Source organism: Coenobita brevimanus, chromosome 51, assembly GCF_032717465.1.
Source record: "Coenobita brevimanus isolate Jiangsu-jjx chromosome 51, ASM3271746v2, whole genome shotgun sequence".
In the NCBI taxonomy this organism is placed as follows: domain Eukaryota; kingdom Metazoa; phylum Arthropoda; class Malacostraca; order Decapoda; family Coenobitidae; genus Coenobita; species Coenobita brevimanus.
In genome coordinates this window covers 12413373-12430604 of record NC_137004.1, presented here as the reverse complement: position 1 = coordinate 12430604, position 17232 = coordinate 12413373, and the positions used below count along the sequence as shown (strand labels likewise).

The window sequence follows — 17232 nt, the reverse complement described above, 5'->3', positions numbered from 1 at the left end:
AACCTAGAGAGTGGGAAAGAATAATAAGGTAAAACGGTAAAAAATAGCCTAGGTGCTGGGGCCCGAAACAAGATTCTCTTCAGATTAAGGTTCCGGCCCTGCAGTGGATCTAACATGGATTGATACAAATACAGTAACAGAATTCAACGTATTTATTGCAGCTGAAACCGTGAATTTTTAAATCACAATCACTCCTCTTCACATTAGAACATCCATAATAAGGTGAATCAATGTTTTGCAGCTGCATGGAACAGAGAATTCAGTGATTTTAGCACCTGCATCTTCCCCTCTCTTTTTGCTTTCCTCCTTCCTCCCACCCACACAGACACAATTGTTGCCGGCAGTTAAACGAATCTCTGTTGTGTTTCACTGAATCGCGGAGTTCGGCTGTGTTTCACTTACTACAATATTCACATGAAGTAACTTAAAAAAAGGATACTGTATCACAGTACAACCATTTCTGGTGAAAATTTCTTTAAATGACCTGGATGCTACATGCTACCATAATTTTTTGTGGAAATTTCTTTATATGATGTGGATGCTACATGCTACCATCATTCTTTTTGTGGAAATAAAAAAAAAAGATGGATTTGACACTCTATACCACCATCACTCTATGTGGAAATTTCATTAAAAGACTTGAATGTCACTAGGTACCGTCATATTTTGTTGGAATTTCTAATATTGTCAAACCGTTACTTGGAACCATCATTTTTTTGTGGAAATTTTTAATATTAACCACCTTGTTACTATCTACCATTATTTTTTGTTGAAAAATCTGTACTTGATCAAAATGTTTGTTGCTTTCATCAACTTCTGTTGCAGTTTTAAATAATGATCAAATCCCAATTGGTTACCATCATTTTTCGAGGAAAATTTTTAAAAAGGTTTGAATTTTTGCTCAGTACCATCATTTTTTAATTTTTCCATTATAGTCAAATTCTTACTTGCAACCATCACTTTTTGTGGAAATTTTTAATACTGACCAAATGGTCGCTTTCTACCATAATTTTTTAAAAATTCTAATATTGATTGAAATGCTACTTGCTGCAGTTAATATTTGCTGAAATTTTGAATCTTGATAAAATGTTTCTTGCTACCATCATTTTTTGCTGAATTTAAAATATAATTTGAATGTTACTTGGTACTACCTTTTTTTTGTGGAAGTTTCTAATATTGTCATATTCCTGCTTGCTACCATCATTTTTTGTTGAAAATTTTAATACTGATCAAATTGTTGATTTCTACCATCATTTTTTGTTGAAAAATCTAATACTGATCAAAATGTTACTTGCAACAAAAATGCTAAATGCTACCTTCCTTTTTGGTGGATATTAAGTACATTGATCAAAGCCCTACTACCTGCCAGAATGTTTTGTGGAAGTTTTTAAGATGATTTGTTTTAATGTTACTTGGTAGCATCATTTTTTTTTTTTTTGGGGGGGGGGGAGGGGGAATTCCTAACATTGACAAATCCTTACTTGCTACCATCACTTTTTGTGGAAATTTTTAATATCGACCAAATTTGTAGCTTTCTACCATCAGTTTCTAAAAAAAATTTAATATTGATCAAAATGCTACTTGTTGCTATTAATATTTGTTTAGCTGGTACCATCATTTTTTGTGGAAGTTTCTAATATTGATAAACTCTTACTGGCTACCATTTTTTTTTTTTTTTTTTTGGGGGGGGGGAATTTTTAATACAGACCATATTGTTACTTTCTGTTTACCATGATACGATGTTCGGAACTCAAATTCTTACGAGTGTAAGAGGTCATGTATTACATGAAAATCAACTGAAGGCGTCCAAGGGGTGGAACACTTAATCGCACCTAAAGTCCAAAGGGAAAACACCATAATGTGATTAAAGATTTAAAGTTTTCCCTTTGGCCTTCGGGAGCGATTTGGCGTTCCACCCGACGGATGTCTTCACTTGATTTCACTTGTATTACACTCACGAGTTGCACAATTATGGGTGAGCTTAACACGTGGAAATGTCAAGGATTGTATGTATATATGCATGAGACAGAGGGTGAGCAGGAAAATAAGAGAACGTAAAGTAATAGTCGATTATTATGAAGGCAAAGAGTGCGAAAAAGACTACAAGAGTGTTTGAAAATAACGTTTATGCTTTGCCACTGAGGTTGTGGTAGGATTTGGAAGGTCTGAATGAAGTGTGAATACTGTGTGGTTGAATTCACGAGGCATGCTGTCTGCTTTTTCTCTTACTGTTGTGTTCTTTATTTCTGGATATTGTCCCACTCCGTCTCTTAGGGGATAATTAGGATTAGAATGTTGTTGTTGTTGCTGTTGTTGTGGATGATGATGATGATGATGATATTAATGATCAGTGTGAAATATAATGCAAGAGCCAGAGAAATATAAAAATGGAAGATCGAGGCGATGATGATGACAAGAAGGAGGAGGGTCAGAATGAGAAGGATGATAAATGAACTATAAGAAGGAAGAGAAACACACAAAGCAACGAAAGAAATTAGGATGACTGATGAAGATTGTGATGATGATGATGATGATGATGATAATAATGACAGAAAAAAGGGGGGGAGGGCAGACCAAGATAACAGCGTACATAGCATACAGGCGATGGTGAGAGGGGTCGTGGAAAATGGAATAGGTGTGCGTGTTGGGTAGGTTGCAGGCGCGTTGTGGTGTGAGGAAGGGAGAGTAGGGGACAGTGAGGGAGTGAAGGGGAGAGCGAGACTGAGAGATAGGGAGAATGAGGGACAGAGGGAGAGGAGGAAGAGAGGTGGGGAGTAGAAGAGAGGGAGAAACTGGGTGAGAGTGAGAAAGAGACAGGGTGGGCATTGGAGAAAGTAGGAGAATTGAGGAGAGTAGGAGAGAATAAGAGCAAGGAAAGTGAGAGATATTGGAGAAAAATGAGGCAGAAAGGGGAAGAGAGTGACGGTGAGAGAGAGTGGAGGAGGGAACGAAGGAGAGAGTGGGAGAGTGGAAGAAAGAATAGGGGACTGTAGAGGAGTGTGGAAAAGGGGTGAAGAATGCAAGAGTGTGTGGGAAAGTGAGGAAGAATGGGGGAGAGAGATGACGAGTAGGGGGTTTGGGGAGTGATGGAGAGACAGGCAGAGGTGAGCGAGGGTGGGAAAGAGAGGAGAGTGACTGGGAGATGGAGTTGTGTTTGAGAGTATAAGGAAGTGAGACAGTGAAGTGCAAAATCGGGAAAAAAAAAACAACAACAACGAGGGAGTAAATGACTGAAATCTGTGGTAAGCAAGTGAAGGAGAGTGAAGAATATATAAAACGAATTAAAAATGGAGAGAGAGAGAGAGAGAGAGAGAGAGAGAGAGAGAGAGAGAGAGAGAGAGAGAGAGAGAGAGAGAGAGAGAGAGAGAGAGAGAGATGAGAGGGTGGGAGACTGAGGTAGTGAATGGGAGTGTGGAACAGTGGAGTGAATGAAGGTAAGACCGTGTGAAAAGAAGGTAAGACCGTGTGAGGGGAGTGATACGCTGATGAATAAGAGTTAGGAACAGTAAACTCTGCTTAAGAAAAGTGAGACACAGAGAGGCATGCTGAAGATGACTGAGTGAGAGATATGGTGAAGCAGTGTGGGGGAAAGTGAAGTATGTTGACTTACGCTGAATAAGCGAGTGGGAAAGAGGTATGCTGACGTACAGTGAAAGAGAAGTATAACGAAGAAAAGTAAGGAAAAGAAAGGTATGATAAAACATAGGTAACGCAACGTTGTTGCAACCCTCCATCTGACCAAGCACATACTCTCCATCTTCCTGCACACTTAACCAATCGTATAACGGCCCTTATTCCCCATCCCCAATCTTTTCTTTTAAAGGTGGACATAAGGAGAACGCTTTGAGGACACATAACCCGGGCCCTTCAGATTTCTTGCGTCGGTCGCATTGAAATCTCTGGAAAAACGTGTGTGTGAGTATATATATATATATATATATATATATATATATATATATATATATATATATATATTCATTATTGAAAAAAAAATACTTAAGACAGTATTCTACTCATCAAAAGGCACCAGTTCACTATAAGACACATAACTATGTGAAATTTCGTGACTCTACAGTGAATACTTTCTGAGTTGTAGCCCGGAAACAAATCTCTACACCCGGCCAGCCGCCCTGCCGCCCACCACTACGGACTGGCATCTATTGATCCCAGCGACAACAACAACTCCTCTGACTTTGTCAGCTGGAGGGTAGAAAGGATGTGGGACAGAGAGGCTTGTTGAAGAAGGGTGAAGGTCTAAGTGTTATGTTAAAGAAGAGTGTGCCAGAGATATGTTAAACAAGCGTGAAGGAAGGGAGAGATGCTGAAGAAAACTGAGATCCAGGAATGCTGAAGTGTAAGGAAAAGAGACAGTTATGATTAACAAGTGTCAGGAAAAGACAGGTATGAAGGAGAAGAGTAAATGAGAAGTATAACGCAGAGTAAGGGAGGAGTGGTATGTCGATGACCAGTGTGAAAACAAAGGTACTGTATATTGAAGAAGATGAAGAAGAAGAAGAAGAAGAGGGAGGAGGAGGAGGAGGAGGAGGAGGAGGAGGAGGAGAGAGAGAGAGAGAGAGAGAAGAGCTAGAGAGGTATGGTGAAGGGAGATGGAGTGGGAGGTATGGTATGGATGAAGGATGCTTAATAATAAAGTGTAGTCGAGGAGGGAAGAGTAATGTGACGGAGACTGCAAGGAAGAGGAAGAGTAGAATAACCAAGTAGGGGTAAATGAAGATAAAATAAAAGACAGGAGAAAAAAGGAAGAGTAAAATAAACAAATAAGGGTGAATAAAGAACCGACAAAACAAAGGAGAAATAGATGAAGAGGAAGAGAAAAATTAATAAATAGGAGCGAATGAAGTCGAGACAAACCAAAGAAGAAGAGGAAGAGGAAGAGTAGAATAAATAAACAGTAAATGAAGATCAAACAAAACAAAGGAGAAGTAGAGAAAGTGGAAGAGTAAAATTAATAAACATGAGTGAATGAAGACTAAACAAAGTAAAAGAGAATAAGAGGAAGAGAAGAATAAACAATAAAGACACTACTGGCTAAAGGCGAGAGTGCGAGGAAGTGTCAGAGTGAGACTTGTTGATAACTGCCAGAATAGGAAGAGTACTGTGAATGTAGTTGTCTCCTATTTTTATGTTTCCTTTGTGAGTTTCTGGATTCTGATTATATAATACAGTGAGAATATGATGATTATGATGTAAATTTGTCAATGGGCTGTATCCAGTGTTAAGGGTGGTACTTATAAATGCATTTGTAGGTGTAACATGCGTATTCACCCGCAGTGCTGTACGGTGCTCAACTACTGTATATCAACGGTGGAACTGTATTCCCCAATCTGCCTTTCCCCCTGCTTGTGACCTCTAGTTATTTGAAGGTAATATATCAAGGTATAATATTCATGGGCTCTAATTTTATTATTATTATTATTTTTACTTCATCTGGATGGGAGAGTTTCAGCTTTGATTCTATTTTTATATTTTCTATATATAAAAAAAAACTTGAGAGTTTTGTCTGTATCATGGAAACAAACTTTTACATATCGCTCAGGTACATCAGTATCATATCTGAAAATACTGACCACTGGAAAAATATCTGGAAAAAAAAAGGGACTTAGCTATTAATGAGGCTGAGTTCAGGAAAGTATTAATATAAGAGCACGAAATTTAGGCCATCATTCAATACTGATTTTTAATAACTGCTGTGTTAGTTGCTGCCTCCGCTCCATGAATAAATTACGGCTAAATATTCACCCAAGAGCTGGTAACATAATAAATGATATTATTCGCTCACTACGTACAACAGAACATTCAGTCATTCACTTACTCACTCACTCAGTCTTTGATAATCTGATATGCTTTCTCCATTGACTTCTTAGATGACTTCTTAACTCATCCACTCACTGATAATTCGAGCTGCTTCCTTCACTCAGTTCCTTGATCATTAACTAACGAACTCTATCTATCTGTCTATCTATTGCCAGACACCTTAATTCCGTAAGGGGTGGCCACAAACAAATTGCCTCCATATCGCCCTGTCCCCCGTCATTTCGCTGCCCTCCCCCCCAGCTTACACCCCCCTCTCTCATACTGTATATCACTCCACTCTATCCCCCCACCTCATCCTCGGCCTTCCCTTCCCTCTCCTCCTCCCATGTACCTCACTCACATACACTCTCTTCGTTAGTCTCTAGCTCTCCATCCTCTCCACACGGTCAAACTACCTCAGTGTATTTCTCCGAACGCTTTCTATTACATTCACATCCACATCACAATGCTCCTTCGCTTCCTCATTTGTCAGTCTGTCCCTCTATGTAACTCCACATGCTCCTCTCAGATAACTCATTTCCTCTGCTCTCACTCTTGACTTGTGTCCTTCCAACAAGGTCCAAGCTTCACTTTCATAAGTTAGAGTTGGTATCACAACATTATCATGCAATGACTCTTTCATTTCCATGCACACCTCCTTATTTCATATCACTACTTTCAAAGAACCAGCAGCCTTACTTCCTTGCTGTACCCTTTCAAGCGCTTCATCCTCTAAACTTCCATCCTTACTCATCACATAACCCAAGTACTTAAATGTACTCACATTTTCCATTTCCTCATCATCCAACCTCACTTTATATTCAGTACCTTCATGTCTCTCTGTGACCATAACTTTACTCTTCCCTACATTCCCCTTTAGATTCCGTTTCTTACACACTCTCCCAGACTCATTTACCAAGTCTTGCAATTACCCTACGTCTTCACTTAATATTACAGTATCATCTGCAAACAACAGAACAGGAAGTTTCCAAATGCTGCCCTCTCTCATTAGGGCGCCTCCAAATTCCATTGCCCTACCTTGTGTCTCTTTTATAACCCTACCCATATACAGATTGAACAACCATGTAGATATGACACATCCCAGTTTCAGTCCAGCTTTCAGGCAGGAAAATTCACTCAGTTCACCATCCACACGCACTGCAGCCTTAACACCCTCATACATACTCTCCACCGCATTCAACAGCATCCCATTTACCCCATATATTTTTAATATTGCTCACATTCCGTGTCTATCCACTCTGTCATATGCTTTCTCCAAATCCATGAAGGCCGCATACAACTTCTTTCCCTTTCCACTAAAGACTTACGAATAAATATCTGATCTACACAGCCTCTTCACGTCCTAAAACCTCCCTGTTCTCCAACTGATTCCTCTGTTATTTCCCTAACTCTATCAATAAGTACCGTACGATATACTTTCCCTATTATAAGGTGACAAATGCCCCTATGATTACCACGCATTTCTTTTTCCCCTTTTCCATTTGACAAGGGAATAATTATATCTGACTTCCAATCCTCCTTGACCCTATCCTCCTCCCTGCCTCCAAGGCCAATCTGCACATCTTCCATATCCATTCTGCTACTATCTCTCCTCAGTGCTTCAGCATTTCACCACACACTCCATTAATTCCTGGGACTATCCCCATTTTGACTTTCTTCACTGCTTCCACTTCTTCCATCCTACTGATCTCTTCCTCCTTTCTCACGTCCCTCCTTCTCTAAGCCATTCTCCAGCCACTTACACTCGCATTACTTCTATTATCTATGTTTAGCTTTTCCTTAAAGTGTTCTCTCCGTCTGCTCACTTTTTTTCCCTTCACTATCAGTCTACCATTCTTAACTTCCACTCTCCTACTAACTTCTTTATTAACACCCTTTCTAACTCTCTTTACCTCCTTCCCGAACATTTACTTACATTCCCTGCACTTTACACTGAGATATCTTCCAAATTTCTCATCCACTCTCATCATACTTTCTCTCTTCCTAATCTTTTGACCTCTCTCTTCCTCTCTACATACGACTCACTCAGTGAATCTCTCGCTGTTAATTGAACCTTACAGTACTTTCACCACTCATTCACTCACTCACTGATTTTCTCGTTGACAGTTGCACGTTACAAGACTTTCACCACTCACTCACAGATTTTCTCGTTGGTAATTGCGTACTATTTTCGCCAGTCACCCACTCACTGAAAATTAGGATTTGATTTGCTTTTTCCGTTGCCTAGCGAGATCACCTGCACTTATTCACTCCCTCCCTCACTCTTTGATGGTTATTTATTGCTGTCCTTGTTTATTCACTCATTTATTCACTCACACATTCTCGATGATGATTATGAACTGCGGCCTTCTCTTACGTCCTAACCACTTACCCATTCACTAACTCTTTGACACGGTGATGATGTGAGATGCTTCATTTCCTCACTGTCTATAAGGTCATGCACTCACTTTTAAAATACACTAAACTCACTTATTCACAGTCTCATTAGATACCAATTAGGAGTTTGCTTTTTCACTCACCAAAATACACACACAGTCTCACCCCCACACTCTTTCGCTCAGTCACTTATTCATTAGCTAGGTGTGGAGTATTTTTGTCTATTACCTCCATTTACTTACTTACACACTTAAATGCGAGTTAGCTTCACCACTAATTTTTTTCTGCCTCTCCCTCCCTCCTTCCCTCCCTCCCTCCTTTACTCAGTCACTCACTTACCCACTAACTTCCCTCTCACATACACTCTCATCCATCTAAGCTCTCTCCATTACACTCATTTACCCATTCAGTCACTCACCCACACATGCACCCACCCATCCACTAATTTCCCACTCCACATCCACTTACATTCCCTCTCTCCCATTCACTCACCCACTCACCCACTGCCCGGTATACTCACATGAGGCGAGGGTGAGTGGACAGAGCTGAGTGTCGAGGGGGAACTTCCGTAGATGCATTTTACACGAGGCTCGCACCGTCAGTCTGAAACGAGAGTGGAGGTAAGAAGATGGAAAAAAAAAAATAATACTGTTAATAAGAATAATGATAATAATAATGATAAAAATGAAGATAATAATAATAATAATAATAATAATAATAATAATAATAATAATAATAATAAATGATGATGATGATGATGATGATAATAATAATAATAATAATAATAATAATAGGAGTAATTAGGATTAGATTAACGCCTATCGACTACAAGAAGCAAAGATGAGAGGGGCTGCTGAGATAAGATGAATGGCGTTGAAATGACATAAGATGAGTGACGTGGAGACGAGTTAAGAGAGATGAGTAGGGTTAACATGAATGGGCTTGACGTGTGTGTAGGAAAGATGAGTGGGGTTACTATAAGAAAGATGAGTGGAGTTGGAATGAGTGGTAAATATGAGCGGGGTTGAGGAGACTAGAAAAGATGAGTAGTGTTGAGGTGAGTAGGAAACATGAGTAGGGCTGAGGTGAGTAGAAAAGATGAATGGGGACAGGGTGAGCTGAGATTGAAATGAGTAGAAAGGAAGAGTAATGTTGAAGTGAATAGGAACTGAAGTGAGTAGGAAAGATGAGTGAGACTGAGGGGAGTAAAAAAGATGAGTGGGGTTAAGGGTGGGTAAGATGAGTGTGGTTTTGGTGAGTAGGAAAAATGACTAGGCTTGAAATGAGTAGGAAAGATGAGTGGTGTTGAGGTGTGTAGGAAAGATAAGTCATGTTGAGATGCTGTATTTTGAAATACATGACTTGAAGAGTCTAAAAACAGCTCTTTTCGTGTGTACCTATGTCAGTAGTCTGGCTTCTGCACCTTGCTCTAATGCTCCATACACCAACATAACGGCTTGAGAGTACGTCATTCAACTATCAAGCACGCCAGCCATTCCTAAATGACAGTAGGCTTATGTTCTACTTTTTTTTTTTTTTTTTTTTTTTCACATTCGTCGTGTCCAGGGGGTTCGGGCAGCTTTTGATGGGAGTGTACTTTCTGGTCCACGCCCCGCACATCACTTCATCCTTGCACTATTTTCCTCAGCCTCCACACTCCACCGCTACCACGTATTTCTCTGTTAACAAACCCCATCACTTCATTCTCACAAACCTGATCCATCCACACTCCTATTCTACCGTGTACTTTTGCACATTCCTCACATCACATCATCCTCATACTTTTTATCTCAGCATCCACAGGGCTGTAGGTCATCTCAGGGACTGCAACACAATTCTATTCTCCTTGTCTCTCATCTCTTACATGTGCTACTTAACACATTTATCCGTAGGTATTGTTGTCTCCATTTGAATAATTCCTGTGATTGTGAAGTCGAGATTCCATGTAATCTATCCACCGATTTCCCTTCCATGTTTTGCAAGACAGCCTCTCTTCAGCCTGCCTATCTAACATCCACCCTTTCGCCATCCCTCCGTCCATCCAATTATCTGTTCATTCACCTCAAATCGCATATTATCTATCCATCAACAAATTTCCTTTAGTTTGTCAAACAGTGCCCATTCAATTTGTTTCTCTGTCATATATCCTTTTACCATCCTTTCGTCCATCCATTAGTCTGTTCATTTACCTCTAATCACAATCCCCTTGTTTTGCTACGCAGTGTTCTTTCAACTCATCTTTCTTCCATATATTCTCTTGCCATTCCTTCGTCCAACCACTGATCTGCTTATTTACCTCAGCGACGAACATAAATCCATTTTTTGTACATATTCCTTTTTGCTTTGTCATACATTATTCTTTCAAACTGTAGCTCTACCGCCAACCTCTTACCATCCTTCCGTCTATCCACTGAACTATCCACTCACCTCAAGGACCAGTAAATCTGTCCGTCATGCTGTAATCTGATGAAGGTGTTGGGTGCTGTGATCTTGTGGGCGTACGAATTCTTGCCGTTAATGAAGAAAGTGTCGGGTTTCCAGAGTTTGGCGGCAAACATCCAGTTCATCGAGAACTTACTCCTGCCGCCGAGGTCTGTATAGTTGAAGCGGAGGCGAGTGTCGAACCACACTTGTCGGAGGTAGAGCTGCATGGAGTATGACTGTGGAGGAAGAAAACGAATTAACAAATGGATAGAGAGGAAATGTGAAAGGAAAAGTTGGCAGGGAGATCATAGAGGAAGGAAGTATAGTTTCTTGTTATCGTTGCAGAGATTGCTGTTATGATGATTATGAAGAAAACAGAAAGAGTAGAGAGAGAAAGTAAAGAGAGTCAGTGAGGGGAAGGGATCTGATAAGGTTGAAAGTCTTTAGCATCAGTTTATTAAGGAGTACTGCATGTGATCAATTTGCAACAGAAAATAGATACTCTCCGGAGGAGTAAAAAAGGTCCCAGTATACTGTCAAGAACTGTGCAAGACTAACTAAAGCGCGAGAGCAACCCCGTCAAACGAAAAATTATGTGATCTTTCTAAGAAAATGCTTGAGGGACAGAAACATCCAGTACATTAACGAGAATGAAGAAACGAGGCTGCAGCACCAGTATAATTTAGTTTGAGAGCAGAGTTTGGTTTTACAATGGAAGAAACAGTAACTGAGCGATCCGAGTCGAAATGGAGAAAATAAATGAGGCAAACTGCTCAAGAAGTTTTTGGCTAGACGACATAATTTCTATAAAAGGTAAAATTAGAAAGGCAATTGCAACTAGAATATTAATAACACATTTTGCAAGTCGCTTTGGCTAGAAGCGGTGTGAACATGATTACATGATTCATTGGTAAATTGATGACGGAACCTTCCGAGTGTTATCTCTGTTATGGACAGAATTATAGAACATGTGTGGTTGTATTAAAGTCTATGACGTAGATCAAAGGGTTAGTAAAAAAATATGTACGCTTCTGTGCCCGCGAGGATAACTTCAGTAATACGCTCTGCTTGCAAAGAGGGATCTCTGTCATGAAAGCAATTGGTATTCCAAGGATAATACAAAAATACACTGCCTGAGGACCTTTCCGTTGGCAGCCCTTCAGTCGCTTCCTGGAAGGCCTCAGAGATTTTACTCGAGCGATAGAACACGTAAAGCAAAATGCAGTTGTGATCCGAGAAATCCAATGACGGAATTAAAAAAAAAAAAAACAGAACCACCATCCAAAAATAAAAAAAATAAAATCTGGATTGTGTTAGCAGTAAACAAAACTGTCAATGATATCCTCTCTTTTTCTACTGCTCTCCCACTTGCTGGAACCAGCCGTAAAAAATTTCATGAATGTCTTGTGATGTATTCATTCTTCAAAGTAAAATCAGACAAAGGACACACACACACACACAGACACACACACACACACACACACACACACACACACACTCACGAATACATATCTTGCTGGTGCATTATTATTATTATTATATTATGGGGGAGCTCACCATCCACTCAGCGTAACGCTGCTCTCGGGTGACTACCCTTTCCTCTCTTCCTTCCTTCTTTCCTGCCCTCCTCTTCTGTTTTTCTTTTCTTCCGTCTTTCCTCATCGTTCTGTCTACGGGTGACTCTACACTGAATGACAAGACAAATGGTTTCTTGTACACCAGGAAACCATGTACTACGCTGGATGGTAACCATATAACCAAACTATGGCGCCTGATGGTTTAGTGGGTAATTATGGCGCTCCAGCCGGATTGAGCCTGTGTAGGTTTATATTCAAGGGATGGCTGGGGGTTCATTGCTCACGAAATGCCACTCAGGGATGAGTGAGGCTGGTCACTCATATTAAATTTCAGGACCAACTTGCCTAGCCCCGGACTCCTACGCTCCTCATGGGGCAATACAGGATTAGATAATCGTTTGGATGGATGAATAATTACAATCATCATCATCATTATTATTGTTATTATCCTCCTCCTCCTCCTCCTCCTCCTCCTCCTCCTCCTTCTTCTTCTTCTTTTTCTTCTTCTTCTTCTTCTTCTTCTTCTTCTTCTTTTTCATCCTCTTCATTAGGAATAGTGAAACATGAGTGAAGAGATCTAGCACACACCGCTGAAATGGCTGATTGCACTTAACTCTTACGATGCCTCTGTGTACTGGCTGACTTAAAGGTGAAGAGGAATTGTCAGCAAATGAATGTTCAGCTTTCTTTGAGCTGAGGAATATCTTAAGCAGGACAAGCATTTTTCACCACTGTACAAACTCACCATACAAACTCTCAGGTTTCTATGACTTTGGAAGCTGAAAATAATAGTCTGACGCTAGCTGGAAAAACTTGTATTCGTGCACATGGAGTGGGACTGGTCAGTTTCCCAAACCACACCTGCATCTAGTACATCACCTGCTGTACACCTCTGCTACACTGTCCTAATACTAACCGCACCGCTTTACAACACATGCCACACCACCAAACACCTACCCTACTATCAACCACACATATTCACCACACGCACCTCGCCTTAAACATACCATCTACCACACGACACTCGCGACACCCTAAGAACACCTACAGTACCACCAACCACACCACAAACCATCATACCACCAACTACATCCTCCATACCATCATCCACAATTATTCATCTCATCTGTCAAACCACAAACCAGACGTACCACACCATCCACACCTACCACATCACTAATCACATATAACACCACCAGCGACACTTGCTTACCACACCTACCACACCACCAACCACATCCACCATACCATCAACCAGTCCAAGCAAACCACCAAACCTACCACATTTGCCAAACCACCAGAATCACTGTACAGTACTATTTTATATAATATCCATGCACACATAGCTGGATATAAAAAAAACGGCTTATTACAATCAACATTACAAAGGACTGACAGCTAATTACAGATGTTATTGGTTGCGCGAAACTTGTACCCGGTAACGAAAAAGAACATCTCTCTGTTTATGCCTTTTGTCAATTTAAAGTCTACATAATTTTAACCCATTCAGTCCGGTGAAGCCTTATTAGCGTGTATTATTATTTAGGGACGATTCTAAACAACTTATGAGTGAAAATTTAAGTGGGAGAGGTTAGATACAGCCTTCAGTTTTCCTAAACTGAATAACATCGTCTGGAGGTAGTTAAAAAAGGAAACTAAAATATTATGCCACCAGTTTCCAGGGGTCAAGGTGTAATAGGCAAAATAAACAACTAAAGATGTGCGATAGAGGCTTCTGTGACTACAAGCATATAGCCCCAAGATTCTGCCCGCAATGCCATTCGCAAATTCATTGATCCTGTATGTATCAAGATATGTCCCAAACCACTTAGAACACAACTCCCAAGACACTGTGAGCACTGTAACTCAAGTGTTCACGAATCCCGGATGTGAGAAAAAAATTCCTAAGTCCACTAGAATACCACTCCCATGATACCGCCTACAGTGTAGCTCTTTGTGTTTCTTGTGTCCCGTGTATACCAAGAAAGGTCTTAAGTCGACTCGAATTCGACTCCCGAGATACTACCATCATTGTAACTCCTCACTGTTTTGGGGTCCTGTATGAGCCAAGAAACCTCCCAAGTCCACTATAATATGACTTCTACGAAACTGCTACCAGCGTAACTCGACAAGTGCTCATGGCTTCCGAATGTGCCCAGAAACCTCGCAAGTCCACTACAAAACGACTCCCCCCAAATTGACCAATGTAACGCCTCGGTATTCAGGAGTCACATAATGTGACAAGGAACCTAAGTGAAGTAGAGTACAAATCCGAAGTTATTGCCAGCAATGAAACTCAGCAAGTGTCCAAGGATCCCATATGTGCCAAGCTACCTCTCAAATCCACAAGACTGTGACTCCCAGGATACTAATAGCAATGTAAGTTCTCAGTATTCCTGGATCGCCTTGTGTGCTAAGAAGAACCTCCAAAGTTCACTAGGACACGACCCCCCCAGACACCTTCAGCAATGTGTCTCTAGAAGCGTTCATGGGTCCCGTATGAACGATTCCAAGTATGCTCAAGAGGGGGCCAAGGTGGGGGCAATTCGCTGCCTGTCCCTCGAAACGAAATGGTCTCAGGATTTGGTGGAGTAATTTATCTGTGCGTGTGATTGGATGTGTTTGCTTTTTTAAACGAATATGCTTAGCTGTGTGTGTGTGTGTGTGTGTGTGTGTGTGTGTGTGTGTGTGTGTGTGTGTGTGTGTGCGTGTGTGTGTGTGTGTGTGTGTGTGTGTGTGTGTGTGTGTGTGTGTGTGTGTGTGTGTGAGAGAGAGAGAGAGAGAGAGAGAGAGAGAGAGAGAGATACATGAACGGGTGTACGAGAATGCATACGTGTGTGTGTGTGTGTGTGTGTGTGTGTGTGTGTGTGTGTGTGTACGTCAGTTGCCACCGTATAGCCGTGTGCGTTTCCGTGTACACCGCTTCCACAGCTCGCTGGCCTTGGTTGTAGCGTTGAATGCTATGAATACGGGGATTTGGTTGAGCGCTATGTCGACCCGGGCCTGGGACTGAGCGGTGATATGATGAGTGATGATGTGTGTGGTGATATTACGACGACTGGTGATATGACGGTGGTGATGTAACGAGAGATGGTATAAGGATTGGTGATGAGGAGTGGTAATATGATGGGTGATGAAAACTGAGGGCCAAGAAAGTGATGATATGACGAGCATTGATATGATAGATGGTGATGTGAAAAGTGGTGATATGGTGGGTGATGACATGACGAGTGGTGATACAAGTAATGGTATGACTAGCGGTGATATGACGATTGATATAACGATTTGTGATATGAAGAATGATGACATGAGGAGTGGTGATATGAGGAGTGGTTATGTGACGAATGGTGATATTAGGAGTGATGGTATGACGAATGGTGATAGGACATGTAGTGATATGGCGAGTGGTGATATGACGAGTGGTGATATGACGAGGTGACATGAGTGATGAAATTTAAGGATGAAAATAGTGGTGATTTGACGCGTGACGATGTGCTGAGTGATGATATGCTGAGTGATGATATGGCAAGTGGTGTTATGATGAGTGATGATATGACGATTGGTGTGATATTGTATTGCTGTTATAATGTGCTGTATACTGTATGTGTGTTGCCAGTAGGATAAAAACGTAATGATGACCAGCATATGTACAGTATGTCAAACGACATATACTTGTTGCTACATGGATAATAAAGCAAGTATATGAACATAGAGAATAGGACATAAAGTATTGTGGTAAAAATTGCTACTGCTTCATGTAGCTGGTAAGATATATCTAATGATGATGATGGAGGAGACTTTATTGATCTTCCACAAGATCCCCCGACATGTCATAACCCCACCTCCTCCTCACCTAATACCATCGCACCAGTCTTGAATGTGAGAGCTCTAGCATGTATCCTATGCTAGCGTGGGCATTAGCACCGAAGGTGACATGTGAGGGTGCATGTCATGGAGAAGAACCTTGTAGTCCGCCTATAAAATACTTCCTCATGTGTCACCTATGGCGCTAATACTTACGCTGATACTGGATACATGCTAGAGCTCCCGCAGTCAGGACTGGCAAGGGTGGATCTTGTAAAAGAATAGGAAAGTTTCCTTTAATAATATTCATAGCATCAAATTACTCCCTGTCCCGCCTGAAACTGAACTTGCGTCTTTTCGGACAGTAGCCTTCTTGTCTAACCAGTCGGTCACCGCCTCATGATTAACAACAGCATAATGAGAGAAATTTCTTGTAGTCAAAACGCTAATGAATGAGATACATCTCCAGTAATCAACTAGCAACACTAGGGAAAAGAAATGACGCACGCAGGCTGACGGGCTTAAATTCTTTATTTGGTTATTAGGTATAAAGACAGTTATCATTTTGTCTCGTCGTGGGAGCAACAAGTGATCAACAGATTTTGCTAGTATTTTTGAAGCGTCAGGGGGTCTTGAACGGGCAACGATTTCGGTAAATGTTTGGGAAACATGTCGACGGGCCTCATCAACTTTCACCGAATGTTTTCTCGTCAGGGTTGGCCACAGTTTTTCGTGAACAATTTTTTTATTTGTCACCACCAGTCCCTCCCCCCCCAACTCCTCGTCTCCTTCCTGGTAGCACCTCTCCATTCTCCCCGTCTCTCCCCCCTCCCCACCCACGTTACTACTCTCTCCCCTTCTCCCTCCCCCTCTCTCGTAGTATCCTCCCACCCATTCTCCCTCCCCACGCCTCGTCACACCATTTCTCCCCTTCCCTCTCACGTCCCCTCGTCGTACTTCTCCACTTCCCCCTCCCTAGCCCTCTTAGCTAACTTCACACATAACTTTCCTGCTTCTTGATGTGCACTTGTTTCCTTGTTGTACCCTGTCAACTTTATACTGTAGAAGATTTTCATCACGTTCACGTTTTCCCGAAGAGCACTTTTTTGAACATGATGTAAAGTACAGAACCTATATACAGGTAGTAACAACACTGCCGAGACCTGCATATCCAAAGTCCTGAACGTTTTTCCCCCCGCTCTATTGTAGCATGTCT

At 41.2% G+C, this 17232-nt stretch overlaps 1 pseudogene; it reads right to left on the bottom strand.

The window, feature by feature from the left end:
* LOC145400175 (uncharacterized) overlaps positions 1-13287 on the bottom strand; it is a 38972-nt pseudogene extending 25685 nt beyond the window's left edge.
* Between the last annotated feature and the right edge of the window lie 3945 nt (positions 13288-17232).